Source organism: Triturus cristatus, chromosome 6 (assembly GCF_964204655.1).
Source record: "Triturus cristatus chromosome 6, aTriCri1.1, whole genome shotgun sequence".
Taxonomy (NCBI): domain Eukaryota; kingdom Metazoa; phylum Chordata; class Amphibia; order Caudata; family Salamandridae; genus Triturus; species Triturus cristatus.
The window spans coordinates 630,034,045-630,058,483 of record NC_140589.1 but is presented as its reverse complement, the minus strand read 5'-3'; positions in this window follow the sequence as shown (position 1 = coordinate 630,058,483).

The window sequence follows — 24,439 nt, the reverse complement described above, 5'->3', positions numbered from 1 at the left end:
GAAACTTAAAGTAAGATTACATCATGTGCATCACTTAGCTTCCACATACTGTCAATCCCCACAATCACTCCCAGATTTAGACAATCCAGACACCCAGATAGCTTTCACACAACACAAAGACCCAACATTGTACACATCCTACTGCCTACCACACACTCTCAAACTCAAAAGCACACATTCCAGCGCATACATATTAATATTTACTCTGAAATATTTCCAAAACTAGCCAATGCAAAATTCATCATCTATCACAATCTTGATGCGCTCTTCATCACAGAAACATGATTCATGCCTACATCTTCGCATATCCTAGATGTTCCGCTTTCCTCGGGCTACAGCATCCATCATGTGGACCGCGCACAAGGTTACACTCAACTACATAGAGCTGCTGACATTCATTTTCAACTCAGACCACAACATTCTGTCTCATGTACAGGCCCCTGGGGAAGAACTAGGAGGTCTCATGTCCACACCAACCTCTTAGGCAACTTCAACATCTTAGACAACAAGAGACACCTTCTTCAACCTCATTGACACACTCAACATGGTATAGCATGTCACACACCAAACGAATGAAAATGGAAGAAAAACAGAACTCCAGAGGACCATTTGATATTGAAGTCCCTCCATGCAACACACAGACAGATGACATCAGCTAAAGCAAAATACTATATCAACGTTTTCAATGATGTTACCAGCAGAAGCAGATTTCTGTTTAAGACACTCAAGCACTGTATCAATCACCTGCCTGACCTACCTATCCTTCACTCCATAGTATGCTGCAATACCATCAGCCTTTGTTTAGTGGAAAAAATACAGAAATCAGACAACACATCAATGACACCAAGCCTGATTCCTCTCTTACATCCATTCCCTTCCTGTAGATTCCCACAAAGCCCTATCACTCACAGGTCTCACTGATATACTCAATTCTCTCAAAGTCACTTTTTCTGACGATGATGACTTACCATCATCCATCATCAACTTTCATGCATGAGATGCTTTCTTACCACCACTTACCATTGTCAATCCCTCAGTCATTCAGGATATCTTCTCTGAAGCTCTCAAGACAAGCCAGATTCTCCCACTCCTTAAAAGTACCTATACTAGACCCTAATGCCCCCACCAAATTCTGGCCCATCGCTCACCTACCATTAATCAGCAAGTTCATTGAAAAAGCAGCCTATGTTCAACTCCAAGAGTCCATTAATGCTAACCATCTCCTGTATGACTACTAGTCTTGCTGCAGATCACACTTCAGCACAGAGGCCCCTATCTTACGCATCATAGACGATGGCCTCTTGGCCACAGATGAAGATGACCCTGTCTCCTGATATTGTTGAACCACTCAGCTGCCTTTGACACAGTCAGCCATCCCACCCACATAAAACCCCCATAGACTTGAATGGAACTCACCAGTAATATCCATCACTGATTCTCCTCCTACCTTTTAAACCAACACTATTTTATTTACATGGGCACCTCCAGGTCACAAAAGATACCTATTATGTGTGATGTCCTCCAAGGTTCCATACAGTCTCCATTTGTTTTCAGCATCTAAATGAAGCTATTTGGAGCTCTACTCAAAGATAACCGTGCCCAGATTCACCAATTTGCAGATAACAGACAAATCTTCTTGAAAATCTCCCAAGCTTTAGGCATCCAAAGCCTCAAGCATGCCTAGCACATCATCCAGAACGGATGTCCAGCAGCTAGCTGAAGCTCAACCCAACCAAGATATAATTCCTTTATATTTGCCAAGAACAACAAACAATATACATTACAGATCTGGCTCAATGGCATGAACCTTCACAGCTTCAAACCTCAACTTTCAATGAATACCAAATCACTTGGATTCACCCTATACACTATCCTCACCCTTAAGGAGCACATTGTAAAAAAAAACAATGACCACTATGGTATAAGTTTGCTCTTCTAAAGAAAGTCAAACCATTTCTTCCAGAAAGTGACTTCAGAACTGCTGTTTATGCTGGCAATGCCCTATTCCATTGGCCACACTAGAACCCCTCAGGGGGATCCTACGTGCAGCAGCATGTTTTATCTAGGGCCTGAAGGAATATGATCACAGCAACCCTATCCCAGTGGAATTCCATTGACTCCTCTTGCTGGCCCCCACCATCTTTAAAAACATCTGCATCACTTGCAAAGCAATCATGACCGGCACCCCAGCTTATTTAGCAGACAAGCTCACTACTTGTGGTAGCTCTTGGCACACCTGCAGCAAGGACATTATCAGACTGCAGATTAATAGGTGTAAAAAAGAAAACACAATACAGCAGTCCATTTTGCTCTATGCACCCCAGGATCATGAACAGGGTCTATAGGTTCTTTTTTTAATGAGTGGGAGGATATGGCTTGTCTTGAGGGCTTTGGGAAGATACCTTGAATGAATTAGGAATTCCTGTATCCAACAGAACCTCCCCAGTCTTGCTCCAATGTAAGAAAAAGTCCAAGACACACTTATTTAAAGACAACTATATCAAAATGAATTAACCACCCACAACCAAGCTTTCTCTTCTATTACTAGTTAACTTTTTGCCTCTGCACAGCACTTCCATGCATTTTTAACTACGTTTTCACTATTGAAATATCATATACATACATACATACATATAGGGATCAGCTATGCTAAAGGCTCTCAGACTTCATAGTAAATCTGATTTCAAATCAACCTAAGTGTGCCCCATTCCCACCAGCCATTTAGCAATGCCATCTTACCAGCTATTTTAATGTACTGTGCAACCTGTGACTGACCTGACCTATTCAATTCCTTTCTTTACCAAAAGCCATGCCCAGGGAAAGTTTTGGGGGCCTAGAATGCATTGCCAGGTTTTAAATCTAAATTTTTACTTATTTATGTTTTCTCTTGTCCCCGAAATTAAAACTCAGTTTGTTACCAGGTTAAGCATATGGGGCAGAGCAGATCGGGCATTAAGTTGTTAATGGGAGCCTGCTATTTCACTGGATTCTACCACAAGCTTTCTAATTGGAGGTCATATGGCATTATGGAATCTGTAGCAATCAGAATGGGGATCTATTTCCTTAGCAAATGAATACTGACAAATAAATAGCGTCCATATCATTTATTTTCATCTGCCTGCATCTGTCCTACAAATTTATCGTTTGAGAGATTGGTGTAACTTATAAACCCTTCACTTAATAGGATTTTGTTTCTAGGCAGAACTTGTCTGGGAAAAAACACATGAATGAATATCATCACCTGCATGATGACTACCTAGTTGTGTACAAAGATTCCAAATAATGTATTCACCCACCTCTGTGTCTCTTTGTCCCATCCCTCTCCCTCTGTCTCTGTCTCTCTCTCTCTCTCTCTCTCTCTCTATATATATATATATATATATATATATATATGTATATATATATATATATACATATATATATATATATATATATATATTCACTTAAAAAACCATAGGTTTCACACTAGTTATAGTTAGCTGTACATTTCACTCGTAAAAAACCAATGAAATTCCACGTTATAGTTAAATCAGGTAACTATAACTCGCGCGCCCGCAATCCACTGCTCATGACGTCACATATTACATCACTCATGACATGGTCAGTGGCATCACTCATGAGATCACTGATGACATCATCCTTTTGATAGAGTGGCGGTCGCACAAGTTATAGTTACCTGATCTAACTATAACGTGGAATTTCATTGGTTTTTTACGAGTGAAATGTACAGCTAACTATAACTTGTGTGAAACCTATGGTTTTTTAAGTGAATTTGCAAGGTTTTTTAAATGCTAATTCCTAACTATAACGTGTGTGAAACCTATGGTTTTTTCAGTGAATTTGTACGGTTTTTTAAATGCTAAGTTATGTATTTATTTTTAATTTTGCGCGCACGGTGCGCTTCGAGCACCGTGCGCGCGCTGTGGGCACTCGGTGCGCTTCGTGCACCGAGCGCCCATGTTGCGCATTTCGTACCGTGCACGCCTCGCCATTTTTTACAAAATATCAATTGTTTTTTTCTCCCTTGGGGGTCCTTAGATTTATATATTAAATGTGATTGTTAATTCTTTTTTTATTTTTTATTTTTTTTACCGTACGCGTACGGTAAGCTTACCGTACACGCACTCCGCGATTTTTTTTTTAAATTATTAAATTTATTTTTCATACTTTTTGGTCCTTCGTGAACCCCCTGACGAACGCTAGGGGGTCTGCAACTCTCTTCGTTGCCCCCTTTTCATGTTATCAACCTTTTTTTTTCAGTGCGAGAGACAGAAAATGGTGGCCGATACTTTCTGATTTCGACCGATTCGAATGTTTACAGTCATGTAACCACCAATCAGAATTGAGCTCGCGCACGGCACCGTGCGCGTACAGTAAGCTTACCGTAAGCGCACGGAGCGCGCTTACAGATATATATATTGATTTAAATGCTATTTTCTCAGGACCTACTGAACAGATTTACACCAGACCTGCAAAAGGCACATCCCTGACCTGAGGACTAACTCTCTGCCCAATTTCAAGTAATTCTGTTCAGCCGTTCGGGCTGTAGCTCGGACTAAAGGTCCTATGGGAAAATGCATGGGGAAAACGCGTTTTGGGACCCCCCTTTTTTCTCAGCCCCCGCTTGACAAATCCCCCCGAGACTTTCAGGGTAGGAGCGGAGCGTAGCGCCCCATTAGTTTTGAAAAATTCGCGAGGATTCGTCAACCGGCGCCAAAGTTATTCCAAATAGAATGTTGCGGATTTCCTATGGAAACACGGTCCTAACTATAACTATCTACTGGCGACCGCCAGTAGATAATATATATATATATATATATATATATATATATATATATATATATATATATATATATATATATATATATATATTACCTACTGGCGGTCGCCAGTAGGTAGTTATAGTTAGGACCACGTTTCCATAGGAAATCCGCAACATTCTATTTTGAATAACTTTGGCGCCGGTCGACGAATCCTCGCGAATTTTTCAAAATAGGTGGGGCGCTACGCTCCGCTCCTTCCCTGAAAGTCTCGGGGGGATTCGTCAAGCGGGGGCTGAGATAAAAGGGGGGTCCCAAAACGCGTTTTTCCCATGCATTTTTCCATAGGACCTTTAGACAGGGCTACAGCCCGAACGGCTGAACAGAATTACTAGAAATTTGGCACAGAGGTAGTCCTCCGGTCAAGGAAGTGCCTTTTGTAGGTTTGGTGTAAATCTGTTCAGTAGATTCTGAGAAAATAGCCTTTAAATCAATATATATATCTGAGCCAGCTTACGGTGCGCTTACGGTACGCTTACCGTACGCGTACGGTGGCGTGCGCGAGCGCGATTCTGATTGGCTCTTAGATCTTAGTAAACATTCGAATCGGTCGAAACCAGGAAGCGGCGGCCGCCATTTCGTGTGTTTCACTCAGAAAAAAAAGAGTGATAACAAGAAAAGGGGGCAAGGAGGAGAGTTACAGACCCCCTAACATTTGTAAGGGGGTCAAAGAAGGACAGAAAAGTACAAAGAAAACATTTATTGATTTTAAAAAAAATCACGGGGTACGCGTACGGTAAGCGTACGGTAAAAAAAAAAAAAAAAAAGAAATGAAAATCAGATTTAAGTGTTTAGATATTAGGGGGCTCTAAAAAGAGCCGTTGTGTTTATGAAGTGATTTTTTAGTGGTACCTACAAGTAAGTACCGATGCAGAGTCTAAGGTTCAAGAGGAAGACTCTGTTCCCTTCATCATTGAAGTGTACACCATCTCCTCTATAAATGTCTTGCATGTCATAACGCAAGTTGTTGTGGTAAATGGAACCCATACCATAGTCATGGAGGAAAGCAGAAACAGATTTGTTGACGTGCTTTCTTGCTTTGTCAATCTGCGGACAGAAATGATTGGACCAGTTCCATTTTTGCCTTTGGCATATGTTAGAAAACACAAAGGCAGTTTTAGGGAAAAGTGAAAACAGTTGTGCAAAGGTGTCCTTCATAAGCATTTCCAGACCTACCCCAGTCAAAGTGCCTAGGTCATTGCCACCACAGTGCACTATTATGAGGTCAGGGTGTTGGATGTGCATGAAGGATTTCACCAATGGCATCAATTGGTGCCACTTTAACCCTCTCTGACCAATCCATTTAATGTCTACATTTGGCAAAGCAAGGTCTCTCACCATACCTGTTTTCTCTGCAAACTTTTCACTCCAGAAGACATAGCTGTGCCCTACAATCCACACTGTGAACATCTTAAAAGGAGAACTGGATGCACTCAGGAGGTGTAATTCAGTAGAATGGCAATATGAAAAGAAAGACAGTTTGGAAATGGAGGCATACATATTTTTTTCATAAAAAAAGAACTGATTGGCTGTTTCATACCATTCTACAATAAAAACTAGGCTGTATGTGTAAATTAATAGAAGCATGTTTTGTATTGGTACAGAAAAATGTGTTACCAAAGAACAGTACTATGGATTTGCTGTTAGGTTTGAAAAGTCAAGCACTCTTGCTCTGTGGAATTGAAACATTGTTTGGCGAACTTCTGACCTGACTCCACACAGCAGTGTTCCATGAGCTGTTGCTATGGTAGCAGGCAGAAGTCAAGTTGGGGGAAGGGTACTAGGCAGAAGTCAAGTTGGGGGAAGGGTACTTTTGGAAAAGGGTTGGTTTTTAACCAATAGAAATGTGTGATTACATTTGAAAAAAAGGGGCAAGCACTGAGATTTGAAACTAACATGTATATGTGTGGAAAAAGAGAGGGAAAGTTTGCCATTATCTGGTTCTGCTGAGAGGAGAGAGATGTAAAGAACAGAGATCCTGGCTCTGATAATCTGCTGTTTGAGTGCCACATTTCTTTCACAACTAACTAATTTTAAAGGTGAGTTTAGAGTTTGAGAGGGGATGTATATGGTAAATTAAGAAATGAATAATAGAAATGCAATTCTTTTTGTTGAAGTTGTGTTTATTATTTTCTGTTTTGGGAGAAATTTAAATGTGAGGAACAAGTAAAATAATATGGACTATGTTTTCACAATAAATTAAGGTGTACTGGTATAATAAAAGAATAGTTTAAGGGTTTGAGGTTGGACTCAGTAATGCAAATACATTCAGCATCACTAAGGCTGGTTGCCCTTGCTGGAGTGTAGGCAGACACCCAGGTTACAAATGATGCTGGTCTGAAAAAGCAGTTTGGACATGTGCTTTTTAAAAAATCTGAAAAGTGGATTCATAATGTGTCAGTCTGTAAAAGTGTTTATCACTTGCCAAAAAAAGAGCAGTAAGTGTGCTTTCAAATTGGCAAAGAAATTTCGTTTTGTGACTAATGTGAAAACATGACTCTGTGTGCAAATAGGAATTACAGGCAGAGATTTATTGCGTATTGCTCTGGTGATTTCACAGTTGCATTAGATGGAAAGGGGGAGCCATTTTTTGGTGCAGAAGCAGACTCTTAGCACACAGGTAGCTGCTTACCAATTGGAATCATGCACAGTATTCACAAGCAAGTGGGGTTTGAGGTTTCAGTCAGTAATGCAAATACATTCAGCATCACTAAGGCTGGTTGCCCTTGCTGGAGTGTAGGCAGACACCCAGGTTACAAATGATGCTGGTCTGAAAAAGCAGTTTGGACATGTGCTTTTTAAAAAATCTGAAAAGTGGATTCATAATGTGTCAGTCTGTAAAAGTGTTTATTACTTGCCAAAAAAAAGAGCAGTAAGTGTGCTTTCAAATTGGCAAAGAAATTTCGTTTTGTGACTAATGTGAAAACATGACTCTGTGTGCAAATAGGAATTACAGGCAGAGATTTATTGCGTATTGCTCTGGTGATTTCACAGTTGCATTAGATGGAAAGGGGGAGCCATTTTTTGGTGCAGAAGCAGACTCTTAGCACACAGGTAGCTGCTTACCATGTGGAATCATGCACAGTATTCACAAGCGAGTGGGGTTTGAGGTTTCAGTCAGTAATGCAAATACATTCAGCATCACTAAGGCTGGTTGCCCTTGCTGGAGTGTAGGCAGACACCCAGGTTACAAATGGTGCTGGTCTGTAAAAGCAGTTTGGACATGTGCTTTTTAAAAAATCTGAAAAGTGGATTCATAATGTGTCAGTCTGTAAAAGTGTTTATCACTTGCCAAAAAAAAGAGCAGTAAGTGTGCTTTCAAATTGGGAAAGAAATTTCGTTTTGTGACTAATGTGAAAACATGACTCTGTGTGCAAATAGGAATTACAGGCAGAGATTTATTGTGTATTGCTCTGGTGATTTCACAGTTGCATTAGAAGGAAAGGGGGAGCCTTTTTTTGGTGCAGAAGCTGACTCTTAGCACACAGCCAGCTACTTACCATGTGGAATCATGCACAGTATTCACAAGCGAGTGGGGTTTGAGGTTTCAGTCAGTAATGCAAATACATTCAGCATCACTAAGGCTGGTTGCCCTTGCTGGAGTGTAGGCAGACACCCAGGTTACAAATGGTGCTGGTCTGTAAAAGCAGTTTGGACATGTGCTTTTTAAAAAATCTGAAAAGTGGATTCATAATGTGTCAGTCTGTAAAAGTGTTTATCACTTGCCAAAAAAAAGAGCAGTAAGTGTGCTTTCAAATTGGGAAAGAAATTTCGTTTTGTGACTAATGTGAAAACATGACTCTGTGTGCAAATAGGAATTACAGGCAGAGATTTATTGCGTATTGCTCTGGTGATTTCACAGTTGCATTAGATGGAAAGGGGGAGCCATTTTTTGGTGCAGAAGCAGACTCTTAGCACACAGCCAGCTACTTACCATGTGGAATCATGCACAGTATTCACAAGCGAGTGGGGTTTGAGGTTTCAGTCAGTAATGCAAACACATTCAGCATCACTAAGGCTGGTTGCCCTTGCTGGAGTGTAGGCAGACACCCAGGTTACAAATGGTGCTGGTCTGAAAAAGCAGTTTGGACATGTGCTTTTTAAAAAATCTGAAAAGTGGATTCATAATGTGTCAGTCTGTAAAAGTGTTTATCACTTGCCAAAAATAAGAGCAGTAAGTGTGCTTTCAAATTGGCCAAGAAATTTCGTTTTGTGACTAATGTGAAAACATGACTCTGTGTGCAAATAGGAATTACAGGCAGAGATTTATTGCGTATTGCTTTGGTGATTTCACAGTTGCATTAGAAGGAAAGGGGGAGCCTTTTTTTGGTGCAGAAGCAGACTCTTAGCACACAGCCAGCTACTTACCATGTGGAATCATGCACAGTATTCACAAGCGAGTGGGGTTTGAGGTTTCAGTCAGTAATGCAAATACATTCAACATCACTAAGGCTGGTTGCCCTTGCTGGAGTGTAGTCAGTCACCCAGGTTACACATGTTGCTGGTCTCAAAAAGCTGTTTGGACATGTGCTGTTTTCAGAATCTGAAAAGTGGATTCATAATGTGTCAGTCTGTAAAAGTATTTATCACTTGCCAAAAAAAAGAGTAGTAAGTGTGCTTTCAAATTGGCAAAGAAATTTCGTTTTGTGACTAATGTGAAAACATGACTCTGTGTGTAAATAGGAATTACAGGCATAGATTTATTGCGTATTGCTCTGGTGATTTCACAGTTGGATTAGAAGGAAAGGGGGAGCCTTTTTTTGGTGCAGAAGCAGACTCTTAGCACACAGCCAGCTACTTACCATGTGGAATCATGCACAGTATTCACAAGCGAGTGGGGTTTGAGGTTTCAGTCAGTAATGCAAATACATTCAGCATCACTAAGGCTGGTTGCCCTTGCTGGAGTGTAGGCAGTCACCCAGGTTACAAATGGTGATGGTCTCAAAAAGCAGTTTGGACATGTGCTTTTTAAAAAATCTGAAAAGTGGATTCATAATGTGTCAGTCTGTAAAAGTGTTTATCACTTGCCAAAAAAAAGAGCAGTAAGTGTGCTTTCAAATTGGCAAAGAAATTTCGTTTTGTGACTAATGTGAAAACAAATGTAGTAATATATTTAAATAAAATAAAGGAATTTTTTTTTAGTTTTTTTCAGGTATTGCTGAAGAGCAGTGAACAAAATTTAAGATGCCTACAAAATCCAGAGTAAAAAAAGAGCACAAAAAAACCTATATTTGAAGACAACTGGAGTTAGTTGAAGATGCTCATGTTGGGAAGAAGAAAAAATCTTCTGGTAAGCAAACAAAAGATTTTCTAAGGAACATATTCAAAAAAAGGAAAAATGTACAAAATGTCTGTACTGGAAAGAATGATTTCAATCGAAAAGGACAGGAAAAAATTGAGAATTTAGTTAATGCAAATATACCTTCTGCAACTAAAAAGATAAACTTAAACAGAAAAACAGCGTTTAAAGAGATACGTAGAAAAATGTTTCAGAGGAGAGTTATGTCCAATTTGATAAAGGATGTGAAGAAATATAAGCAAAAGGCAAAGTTTTATAGGAGAAAAAAAGAAATTGAAGCCATTGCAGCAAAGGCATTAGAATTAAAAAGGAAACTATTCATTTTAATTTTGAATAGGATGCGTACATTAGACAAAATGGTTAATGTACTGAAATCACATAGCAAAAGGTAAAGAGTAGTGAACAGAACAAACTTTTGTAAAGTGTTTTTAGGAAAATGGATGCATAGTTCAAGTAGTGAACCTTTTTTTAATGAAGAGAGTTATTTTCAAAGTAATAGTTTGCTGCATGCAGTTGACACCAGAGGTCGTGCTTATGAAGTGAAAAATGGTTGCATAATGGAGAAGGAGATAATGGTTCCAAGAGATGAGGTACAAGTGATGGCGGATGAGGCTATGGGGAGACGTCCTAAAGCCCCAGTGTACACTTGGAATTGTAGTAGTATTTGCACTGTGCGTCAGGAATCTATTGATAAATTTCGTGAGTTTCTAAGAGAATATAGCAAAAAAAGTGTGAAACAGAAGATTAAGGTGCTTCAAAGTCTAGATCCATGCAGAGTGAGAGAGAATACTGGTTTGCAGGGTCATTCTCTAGCTTGTCTATCTAGAAAAGTGTGTAATAGTGTTTTCCATCATTTTAGGATGCTGGCTGTTCATCATACTGAAATGAGAAAGTTTGTGAGACGGTTGTATTTTGCTAAAAGTCCAGCAATAAAGTTAGATGAATTGAATAGGGCTCTGTTCCGTGGAACGGTATCAGATGTAGAGAAGGTTGTTGATGAAATTCAGTTTTGTTACTTTGGTCCTGAACAAAACAGTGCAGAGAAGGACACAGTAAATGAGGAAGAAGTGGAAGAAAATGTAGAACCCTCTGTAAGTAAGACATTTAATGATCACATAACAAAATTTGCAATAATCTCTAATGAAAGACCAAATACTACTTGTATTTGTTGCCGCAGAACTCATTATAGAAAACAAACCAGGTATGTTGATCTCTACAGAAAGAGTGAAAATTAAGATAATTATAAGTGGAAGGATTTTGCCACCTATATATTTCTTGAAAATTGTTTTGAATTGGGTGAAGTTCAGCGTATTTGTAAATACTGTTACAACAAGTTAGAGGAAAATAGAATGCCGACCAGAGCTGTACATAATAATTTAGAATTGGATGCTATTCCTGCTGAACTTTCTGAATTAAATACATATGAGTCTATACTCATTCAATGTGTTCATCCGTTCCAGAGCATAGTACGTATGGAGCCCAAAACTGATAAATTACCTCCTTCAGATTTACTGAGAGGTTTTAAAGGTAGAGTGGTGTATTTGCCCTTGGATTTGAAAAAAAATATGGAAACTATTGATGCGGATACTTTGGAAACTGAACCATTAATTATTCTGGTTAATGGTGTACCTACAAAGAATAAGAAGATTTGGCAGGAGCTGGTAGATGTACGGAAAGTACAAAGAGCAAATTTGTATTTGAAAAGGAATAACAAATGGTATGAATCAATTTATATAGAAGAAGAAGAAGAAGAAGATTTACAAGAAGACACAGAAACACCAACTGGACAAATTGAAAAAGTGGACAAGTCAAAGGAAGAAGAAATTTATGAACATTTTACCATACATCCTCTTCATTCAAAAGAAGTTATGGGAGACAATATTGATCTATTTCAGATGAAGAAAGCAAAAGGAACTCCCGTGAGTGTATGGGAGGAGAGCTTGGAAGCTCGATGTTTTCCCCAGCTGTTTCCTAAAGGAAAAGGAGGACGATACGATGAACGTCCGGAACAGATTCCAGCTTCTGAGTATCGGACTACAAGACTATATGCTGAAGATCCCAGATTTCGACAAAGTATTCCTTATTTGTTCCATCTTTTATTTGAAAGCGACTTGTCTGCACTGTCTTATGCAGTAAATCACATTTTAAAAAGTGGAGTACATTTACAAAATGTGTCTGCTAAGGATTTTATGGAGAAAGTGCAGCACCGAGATGATCATTTGGAAACACAACTGATCAATCTGATGGCTTGTCAGCGTGGGACAAATGAATATTGGTACCGACGCCATGGTGAATTAAAATGCATGTTACGGAATTTAGGAACTCCAACATGGTTCCTTACCCTAAGCTGTGCCGAGTACGCTTGGGATGATTTACTGGATTTTCTACGAGAGGCAAATTCAAACATTAAAAACATCGAATACAAGACAGCAGGAGAACTGTGCTCATTGGATCCGGTTAATGTTTGCAGATATTTCAATCATAGATTTGAGGCTATGATGTCCTTCATCTGCAATAAAAAAAATCCACCTCTAGGAGAAGTAGTGGATTTCTTTTGGAGAAAAGAGTACCAGGCAAGAGGTGCTCCTCATATTCATATGCTGTTGTGGATCAAGGATGCCCCAAAGTTTGGAACAGATACTGATGAAGCAGTGTTATCTTACATTGAAGAATATGCAACATGTGCTATACCAAAAAGCACAGAAGAGAAAAAGTTAAAGGAGCAAGTTTTACGTTTCCAAAGTCATCGGTGTGGAAAATACTGTCGACGGAAATACAAGAGCAAAGATAAATACTACACTAAATGTCGATTTGGATTTCCTAGACCTGTTCTTTCAAATGGAAGAGTTAACAGTTTTATGTCATCTGTGAGACATACTATCACAAGAAAATCACCTAAGAATACCTACAACCTTAAAAGAAAAGAAGAATCAAAAAATATAAATGACTACAACCCAGTGATTTTATCCATGTGGAACGCTAACATGGATATACAGTATGTAGCTGACAATTCCATTGCTGTTGCTCGATATGTAACGTCTTACATTACGAAATCAGAAAAAACAGAATTGAAGGAAATGTGGGAAGAGATTTCTCACGAGAAAACTGTCAGTAAGAAGCTGTACAGTTTCAGTTTGAAGATGTTATCGCATCGAGAAATTGGATCCTACGAATGTTCAGATAGGTTATCTTCTGCAAGTCTCTACTCGAAATCAAGAAGAATAATTTGGGCAAGTTTAGGCCTTGCAGCAATGAGAAATCGGGTACTGAAATCTGTTGGAGAAATTGAATATTTGGCCGAGAATGACCCAGAAAGTACAGATATTTTGAAATCAAACATGTTGGACACATATTATCCCAAGAGAAGTCATCATCTGGAGAACATGTGTCTCTATGAAGTGCTTCAGAACTACATTTATTCACGGAAAGCCGCAGAAGACATCAACAATGGAAAATATTAAGTCATTGGTGAGGAAGGATGTTTGGTGAAGCAAACAAAAGGAAGTTTGATAAATCACTGGAAGCTGAGTTGCGACACTACTGACAAAAAGGAATTTTACTACTTGGCTCTTTTACAGCTGTTTAAACCATGGCGTACAGAGGATGAACTACTGGGAGAATTTCAAAGCTATGAAGATTCTTTTAATGCTTGCAAAGACAGCATACAATGCAATACATTCACAACTTATCTGCAAATGTTAAATGAAGAAATTGAACAGGAAACTACAATTTTGCAGCAGAAATAGCTAGAGACAGTTCTCAGGACAGCCAAAGTTCAGGAACACTCAGTCAAGATCCCCTAGGACAACCAATCGTTGAAAATGAAGCATCAATAGCCATGAATGAAGTGGAAACGGCTATGAATCAAGCTCAAGGAGAATTTATAGACTTACAAAATTTGGAAAGACAACTGAACGAAGAGCAGCAACAAATTTATGAAGAGATCAGAAACAAAATTGATCACGGATTTCTACATGAAAAAAAAGAGTGCTCATGCACATCATTTCATCCAATCAGGATGTATGTAAGCGGACAAGCTGGAACTGGAAAAAGTTTCCTAATAAAAGTCATCAGAAGCTACCTACAGCAAAAAACGGATTCTACTTTGTCTTGTGTGGTTACTGCTCCAACTGGGTTAGCAGCATATAACATAAAAGGAATCACTTTACATCGTTTGCTAATGTTACCAGTGGAGCATGAGAACAAAATACAATACAACAAGCTAACTGGAGAAGCATGCTTGGAAGTTTCAAGAGTATTGAAGAAGATGCAAGTTCTCATTATTGATGAGGTGAGCATGGTATCGAACTTAATGCTTGCCTTTGTGCATTTAAGAATGCAGCAAATTCTGAAGTCAGACTATGATGTGTTATTTGGAGGAAAACACGTCATAGTTTTTGGAGATCTTTTGCAACTTACTCCAGTTAAAGGACAACCAGTGTTTAATACTGTGACACATGAAGACACGAAGAAGTCATTGGGAAGCATCGGTAATACAAATATTTGGTCCTTCTTTGAGTACAAGGAACTTACAACTAATATGAGGCAAGCAAACGATGAAGAATATGGAAGTATTCTGAAAGATATCAGAATTGGACTACTCACAGAAGTTGGGAAAAAAGCATTACAGACTCGGCTGCTACATAATTTATTTCCAAAGGAAGAAATAGTTGCAGAGAAGATATACAAGAACATTGCAGAAAACAAAAGTGTCATCTGCTTAATGCCAACTCTACGTGAATGCTCAATATTCAATGAGGAGCTTTTGAAATTGGAAAAGGAAGATATCAGGAAATTGGAAGCAGTGGACAAAATTGAGGATGGAAGAATTACTGTCACATTAACAGGCACACTGAAAAATAAATTGGATTCACTAGAGAAGAAGATTTCCAAAACAGCTGGATTAGAAAAAAATCTATATGTTTGCATGAACTGTAGAGTATTTTTAAGGAGAAATTTGGATGTTGAAAAAGGTTTAGTTAATGGAGCTATGGGAAGAGTTGTGGGTTTTATTAATTATCAGAAAAAAGATGGAATTGAATGTTTAAAAATAAAATTTGATCAGATAGAAGAAGTTAAAGACATTTGTCGTACAGTTCGTTTCATGCTTGTGAAAGACTTATATGTACGTAGGAAGCAGTTTCCGTTTTCGCTAGCATATGCTGTAACTATTCACAAGTCTCAAGGATTGACTGTAGATTGTGCATTTGTGAACATTGGTTCAACTGTGTTCAAACAAGGTATGGCATATGTTGCTTTGTCACGAATGAAAACATTATCAGGTTTATTCATGATAGACTTTGATGATTCAAAAGTTAGTGCTGATACAAACTGTGTAAAGGAGTATAATAGATTAAGAAGAAGCTATGCTCCTCATTTAGGTCAGTATCCTGTGTTGGAGAAACGTGTAGTTTCTCGTAAAAGGAGAAATGAGAATATCTGTAATGAAGATGTAGAGAGGAGGAAAAAAAAGAGGAGTGATGTAATTGCAAGCAAAAAGAATAAGGAAAATGAAGAACAGGTTGTAGGATGTTATTTTGAAAATAGCTCTGGTGTCAACTGCTACGGTAATGTAGTGCTGAATGTTGCATTTTATCTGGAAAGTTTGCAAGAGCAGATAATAGTAAATCAGGGAAAAAGATTCTGTACTGTGCTGAGTCTCCTTTTTGAAAAGCTGAGTAATGATAAAACTCAAATAGAAAGTGCTACTGAAATTAGAAAAGTTTTAGATGTATGTTCAGGACGAACACGGTTTTCTCAAAATGTACAGCAAGACGCACAGGAATTCTTGATTTATTTTCTTCAGGTACTGGAAGAAGAAGGGGTTAACATTGAAAATTTATTTGGTCTCTCTTATAAATGGGAACATAGTTGTGAAAACTGTTATAATATATGTGGCTCTTATGTTGATTCTGAAAGGTTTATTTATTTAACATTGCCAGAGAGTAAAACAGTCACTTTTGCTAAATTAGTTAAAGATGCTAATCATAGCATGCAATGCGGTGAGTGTAAATCTGACATGTTTTCAACATTAATTTTAAAGGAATACAGACAGTATGTAATTTTAATGATGCAACGATGTAGAGCTGATGGTTCAAAATTGGATACTTTAATAAAGAAGTTTACAGGACAGCAATTATCAATTTCAGGAAAAACTTTTGTAACAGTTGCAATAATTTTCCATGATGGACCTACTGTAACTTCTGGTCATTACACAGTTTATCTTAAATGTGAAAAAGGCTGGACACTGTGTAATGATTCCCAATTGATTTTTAAGCAACGTTTGCCTTTTGATTTAGCAAATTCCTATCTAATCTTCCTGAAACCTAAATTTTAGAGAGATTTGACAACATCTGGACAAAACAATTTTACCATTTTATTGGATTACCATTTGGAATTTACAAATAAAAAGATTTAACAAATTATCATTTGGCCTAATGGAATGGTAACCAATTGTAATGTGGAATTTTTCCATTTTTTAAGGAAACTTTGGAAAACCAAAAATTTTTGAAAAAATCGGTAACATCTGCACAATTTAAATTTTGGAATGTTATTGGATTGCCATTGGAAATTTTTTCAAAAAAGATTTTTAAAATTACTATTTGGCCATGCGGAAAAGTAAACAATTCTATTGTGGACTTATTTAATTATTAATTAATCTTTCGGAAACCAAAATGTTACAGAGAATCGGTGACATCTGTACAATTTAAACTTTTGTTTTTTATTGGATTACCATTGGAAATTAAACTAAAAAATAATTTTAAAATTACTATTTGGCCTAAAGGAAATGGAACCAGATGTATTGTGGAGTTATTTGACATATATTATTGTGATTATACTTCTGAAACAAAAATATCAGACGGTATTTTAAAGAAATAAGTATTGATATTAGATGATATTTTTTAAGAATATTATGCATTTCTATAAAGTTATGTTTATGCAAAAAGAGATTGTGGGCTTTTTTAAAAACAATCTTTGTGATTGTTATTTTTTTTTTGCCTGCTGTTAAATGATGAATGCAATTGCTTTCACAATTTATAGTGAAATGCAATATTTTCTGAAAACAGCAAAAAAAGGCAAAAATATTTTTTGAAAAATATGTAAATATGTGTACTGTATTATTAAATGTTTTATTAAATATTAATACTTTTTTATTTTTTTTCAAATTGAGATAGAAAATTTTCGAAAACTAGAACCATTTTAAAAGCAATTAAAAAAAAATTAAATGAATAAATCTTTTTTTGAGTGGGTATGGTAAGTCAATAATGTCATGGTCCCTTTTTTCCACTTCTCTACAATCACATTTGCAGTTTTTAATTGTAGTCTCTCAAGGACCTTGTAATGTGATAATTGATTTTTAGTGTTTTAAAAAAAAAAAAAAAAATTACGCGTACCGTACGCGTACGGTAAAAAACAAAAAAAAAAAAGTTTTAAAAAAAATATATAAAAAATAGATGAAATGTAAGGTTGGCTCTTAAAAGAGCCGTTGTGTTCATGCAGGGACAGAGGAAAGAAAGATTGGGAATATTAGACGGTACGACAACTGTGCTGATCTATTTTAATGTTCACTAGGGAACTACTGGTCTCCCTATAAGTAATTAGATCGTGACAATTGGCGCACCATACTTCAACCCTCGCAAACTGAGGGTTAATTTCCAGAGGACCAGAAAAAGGAGATGCTCCCCCCACAGATGAAGGGCTCACCTGACCTGCAGAAGAAGGACTCGGCTCTGCAGATGATGGTCCAGGCTGAGCTGCTGTGGATGTGCTTGGTTGATTTACTGAAGGGTTACCTTCAGTAAGTCGAGCATGTGTCCTTCTGTGTACATCCTTAAGGTGTCTCATCATGGTGTGATTCCCAAAGGAATACTTCCTGTCAGGATTACCTCTTGAAAGTACACGCTTACACAGCTTGCAAGTCACTAAGGGTGCATTTACCTTTTGCTGGCCTTCTGGAAAAGTAAAATACTCCCATACGTAAGAGGTCTTTTGTTTCCTCGCTCTCTGCCTCAAGGTAGTGCTGCTAGCCTCACTCTCAGAAAAGCTCTGCTGTTCTGCCATCGTATCACAAAGACAACCCAGCTCCTTCTCCTAAGGGATTACAAGCAGAAATGAGGGGAATGGGTGTGGTGTAGGAGAGTTCTAGAACTGAAAGTAGTTTCAACCAATCAAAAGTTGTGTTTCATGATCACATGACCTACCGTACGCTTACGGTACGCTTACGGCAAAAGTACGCATGCGCGTAAAAAAGACACGCGCTCGCGCGCATGCGCATAACAGTCACTCCCCGACACTTCCGCGTAACGTGCGCGTGTAGCGTACACGCGTACACGCCCCACGCGGAGTACGCGCGGCAAATTGCGTAACTATACGCAAACAGCGTAGATAAATTACGGACATTGCGTAAACAGTACGCTTACCGTAAGCTTACGGTACGCGTACTAAAAAAAAATAAAAAAAAAAGGAAAAAATGTATTGCTAGTAAATTTTACCTGTTTATTTTATAAAATATGTTAAAAAAACATATTGTAGAATTTTAAAAATTTAACCATAGTCTTTAAAAAAGGATAGAAAATTAAAATAAAAATATGTAAAAAAAAAAAAGAAGAAAAAAAAAAAAATAGCATTTAAAAAACCTTGCAAATTCACTGAAAAAACCATGGGTTTCACACACGTTATAGTTAGGAATTAGCATTTAAAAAACCTTTGAAATTCACTGAAAAAACCATGGGTTTCACACACGTTATAGTTAGGAATTAGCATTTAAAAAACCTTAGAAATTCAATGAAAAAACCAAAGGTTTCACAGATGTTATAGTTAGCTGGACATTTCACTCGTAAAAAACCAATGAAATTCCCCCGTTATAGTTAGTTCAGCTAACTATAACTCGCGCGCCCGCAATGCACTACTGCGGGCGCGCACATAACATGTGTGAAACCTTTGGTTTTTTCATTGAATATATATATATATATATATATATATATATATATATATATATTATATATCTATCAAACAGGGAACTCCTCAAGGTGAAGAAGCACGAGCCACACCAATTCAGCTTTTGGGAACAAGTATTTATTTACGGGCAAAAAAGAAGACGTGTTTCGAGCTGTCCAGTTCTTGTTCACATGACCACAGTTCCGGTACAAGAGTTTAAATGCATTTTTTTTCACAACGAACATAAAGAAAAGACTCTGGATTGCACCGACATCCAGGGACATAGTGAGTATCAAAGTACATAACATCTGTATTATCAATACTTTAGTGCAAATGACAATTAAGGACTCACTCTAGTTTCATTACTTTGTTGTGTTTATAAATGATTATCAATGTAAACAAATACTCTCAGTTTAGTACCCAAATGAGTAGTTCAGCAAAATGTGGGCATTTATTTACAATATATACATGGAAACAAAATATATAGCTACATGCTGTAATTTATAAGTGTCTTTAGATGCCTAACTGTGTGCAGTTCAAGAGACAATCGAGGGTATAGTAACCTGGCTCAACAATATAGTTTTTAAAGTGTGAAAACAAAAATAAATCAAACGAAAGAATTAAAATCTGGTTATACCCAGAAAGACTGATTTTAATGAGTCTCACTCTTGTATGCCCAAACTAAATCTATCAAAGGAGAGTGAGATTGCGAGTACAAACACCGAAACTCCGTGCACATAGCTTTATCGGTAGCTGGTGACACACTCTCTCCATCTGGTCCAATCTATGAAAAGGCAAACAGAGATAGAAAAAGATTAATTGAGGTCTTTACACTATTTTCCTAACAATATATATATATATATATATATATATATATATATATATATATATTACCAGTCTCAAGAAACGAAAAACGCACTCTCAAAGGTCAGTCTTTTTTAATCATGAATCGCTACGCGTTTCGACACAACCTGTGTCTTGTGACCAAGACACAGGTTGTGTCGAAATGCGTAGCGATTCATGATTAAAAAAGATTGACCTTTGAGAGTGCGTTTTTCGTTTCTTGAGACTGGTAATTGGATTATCCGGCAGTGGGTTCGCCGGACAACGCACCACCTGGCGAGGGCTTGGATCCCGGAAGGACCCGATTGTTATTATATATATATATATATATAATTATTATCATTATCAACTTTATTTGGGCCACTAGGGCCATAAAAGAATAAAACAGTACAGAAATACAATAAGAAACACAATACTCACAGCATGTTAAAATACAGCGGTTATATATATATATATTTATGTCTTAATAACAGCATGTTTTTGTTTCAGAATCAGTTTTACAGACAAGAGTTAGGAATGGTGATGGGCACCTGCTTCGCACCCAGTTATGCAAATTTATTTGTTGGCTCGTGGGAGGTGCAGGTGTCCTGGGCCGAGCAGAACAAAACATGGACAGACAAGATGGTATGTTGGCATCGCTACATCGATGACCTGTTTATCATCCTTAGAGGTTCACCCACAATGACAGAAGCTTTCGTTGAGGTTCTGAACCTCAATTAAGTAAATTTGAAATTCTCTGGGGAGATAAGTACAGAATCTGTCAAATACTTAGATCTTAATGTTTATGTAGCGGAGGGTAAGTTACACACTAGACTACATAGAAAAACAATGGCGGGTATCTTTACCTTGTATGCCATGAGCAGCCACCCTAAAAAACTGATCAACAGTATCCCCTATGGGGAACTGTTGAGATTAAAAAGGAACAATACAAGTGAAGGTGAATTTAAATTGACAGCGGAAGCCAGCATGGAACGTTTTAGGCAGCGAGGGTACACTGAGGCAATACTCCAATTAGGGGTGGACGAAAACAATAAAAAATCTCCGCGGACACGCAGAAAGTCCGCGAACACGTGGAATTGATTGTTCGCTATGCTTTTTTCCTGTTTGCGATCACTGTTTGTGTGCTCAGGAGAAAATATCCCGCGAACACGCATTTTGAGAACACGAACAAGCTTGGCAATTCTGCATTCTCCGCGGAACACAAAATTACACAAATTCCGATAATTCCGCAAGCGGAACGGAATTTACCACCCAGGCCTAACTCCAATACGCCATGCAAAGGGTCTGTTCTATAAAAAGAGCAGACCTACTTCCCGAGAGTATTGATGATAAGAGAAAAAAAGAATATCAGGTTCAACGATTCTAATGGCAAGTTTCACATGATTACAACTTATTCTGAGAACTTCAACGCATTCTCAGAAAAAACTGGCACACTCTTCTTTCAGACAATGTTATAGTGTCTGATCTACCACCCAATCCTTTAGTAACATTCAGGAAAGCTAGATCATTACGTAATGATCTAGTACACAGTCATCAAGGAATACAGCCTTCTAAAACCCTGTTGAAACCACTTAACAGGTTTTATCCGTGTGGGAAATGCAAGGCCTGTAAACAGAGCAAACATGTCTTGACTTACAACATTCCGGGTCTAGGGACACCTAAAAGGATAAGGAAATTTCGTACTTACTGCACACCATATACGTTATATTGCCTTACATGTCCTTGCGGACTCCATTACATTGGCAGCACAATTCACCCCGCGAAAATTCGGATATTGGAAGATCAGAGAGCAATAGCTAATGGGGATGAAGCTTACCCCATTGCAAGACATTTTAACAAAGAGCACAATCGCAACAGAGATTTATTGAGCTATTACTGCATTGATCATGTACCGGGAAATCCCAGAGGTGGGGACAGGGTTCTGAGGCTCAGACGCCTGGAATCTCGCTATATCATCGATTTACAAACTAAACACCCATGGGGTCTCAACAGTAGCGAGGAGCTAGCGGTCCACTTGGGTGACTAAAGTATATCTGTCCCGGGAGATTAGGGAGGATTTCCTAACATGGGTTGTGAACTCTTTATTTGATGATTGAATTTGTATCAATTGAGATACTATTGATCAAGAATGTATATACTTTATATAACACATTTTTTATCCTCTATGAAAGATTAAATGTGTTTTTTATTAGAATTTATGAGTAGGCTTTGGCATATGTAGAACTACATGTTTATGTATTATGTATTAGATATTAACATGCTACCTTATGTAGGTTTTTAATTTTTAACTTGTGTACGATTGTGAAACTTTTATACAAATTTTCAAATAATAGTAAGGCATAATGCATCACTTGCCCATACAGGTCTTCATTATGAAGACAAATTAGGCGTCTATCTAGTCCATATAGGACATAAGAATGATCTATGGTGCGCTTTAGTGAGGATATACGTCGATGAAACGTACCTCCGCTTGGGCACCATGCCCATTCAGGGCATGATTATGGTTGTATATGACCTAGACATAAAGATGATGTGAACCTGGTAATAATGGGGGCAATAATGATCTGTCATATATGAACTATGAATATGGATGCCTATGGTTTAAACATATTTAAAAAAGGCGCAATTGTGTTGCTGACGACATGAGTGATCTCAACATGTTGTCCTTTTACTATGTTGATGCTTTTGAAATGCAAGGTGATTGTGACATTCACGTGTATAAATCAATGGCGGCCCCAGCATTCTCGGTTAACATCGAGAATGGTCGTTGCCGAAACGCGTCTGTGAGTCCTGAGTCCGTTATAAATAAAATTAAGGAACTCGCCCTCGAGGGTGCTGTCTTCCTTTAGGGTGGTATTACCCGGCGGAATTTGGAGCAGAATATATATATATATCTGCAGTCTTCCAGCCACCCTCTTACCGGTCCTTGTTGCTGCCTGGGCGTGTCTCCTATCTCACGCACACAGCAACCGCCGTCAACTCAGCCTTATATCCGCCGCAGTGTGCACCTTCTCCGCATCCAAACGGGCACTTTAAAAAGATCGAGATGAACGTAGGACTCTGTCATGTGATCAAGGCTCCCGTGTGAGCTGAAACGCGTCATGCCAACTTTGCACAAGCAACAATAAAGGAATAAGCACGAATATTGGGTCCGTTTCCGTTACTTGGACATACCTGGGAAACAGCGGATATCGAGGGATATATATATATATATATATATATGTTGCAAAGTAGTTTGCCCTGCATTGAGGACGCACTCCGCTGCAGATGATAATAAAATCCTTTATTGAAGAGCTGGCCTTTCATCCTGATGTTTCACTCTGCCTGATGCGTTTCGGGGTTCCAGACCCCTTATTCATAGGCGCACATCGAAATTCACAGTCAAACAGATTCCCTGCATGCTCACTAATTTATGCACGTGGGTGTGCCTCTCAGGTGAGTTCCACTCTGCAATGCATGCTGGAATCCGTAGTGCACTTGCGTGCCGATTCAACCCTTCAGTGGGTCCTGTGTAATTAAAATGCCATGTCCTGATTAATTTTTGAAAACCCTCCAGTGGGCCTCAGGAATGAAACGACCAGTTTATATTTCCTTCACTGCTGCGCCGCTTGTGATTAGGATGTTTCCAAACCCAGCAGCCTTCGATGACGCTTTGAAGTGGTGCAGTCCTCTACGGCTGGACCTGCCGTAAATTATGTTACCATGTAGTTTGCCCTGCATTGAGGACGCACTCCGCTGCAGATGATAATAAAATCCTTTATTGAAGAGCTGGCCTTTCATCCTGATGTTTCACTCTGCCTGACGCGTTTCGGGGTTCCAGACCCCTTATTCATAGGCGCACATCGAAATTCACAGTCAAACAGATTCCCTGCATGCTCACTAATTTATGCACGTGGGTGTGCCTCTCAGGTGAGTTCCATTCTCCTATCGATAGGAACAGTATTGTCTGAATGTTCTATTTTTCATATTTTATGATAGGCTGATTTATAGGCTTTGCTCTCTCCTTTGATATAGTATGAATTGTCAATGAGATATTATGCCTAGATTATGAGCTCATCTTGAACATTGTACTCTCTATATATATGGTAATGAAATTTTAGAGTGGCAGGTATTTAAACTCCTTACAACAGAGAATTTATATTACTATATATTGTTCTCTTGCTTTGATATATAGGCTCTTTTTCCTCTAGTGTGAAATCATCATGGATATTTTTTTATATCGGATAAGCTGTACAGTTGAAAAATTTGTTGTATAAATTTGTTTTTGTATAATGCTTTTATATTTAATTGCACATATATATCTTGATGCTTTGAGTATTAAATCATTTTTTGTATATATTTTCTATAGCCCTGAAGAAGTCTCCTTGTAGGAGACGAAACGCGTCGGCTATGGCCTTTCTTTGCTATCAAGGCGGTGACAATTTATGCCTGTGAGAAGATCCAATAAAGAAAAGAAATTGTTTGAAAATTAATCTGACGTCTTGGATATTCTTTTGAACACAACGGACTCTTTTCAAAATAGTGCTGAACCCTTTTGTAT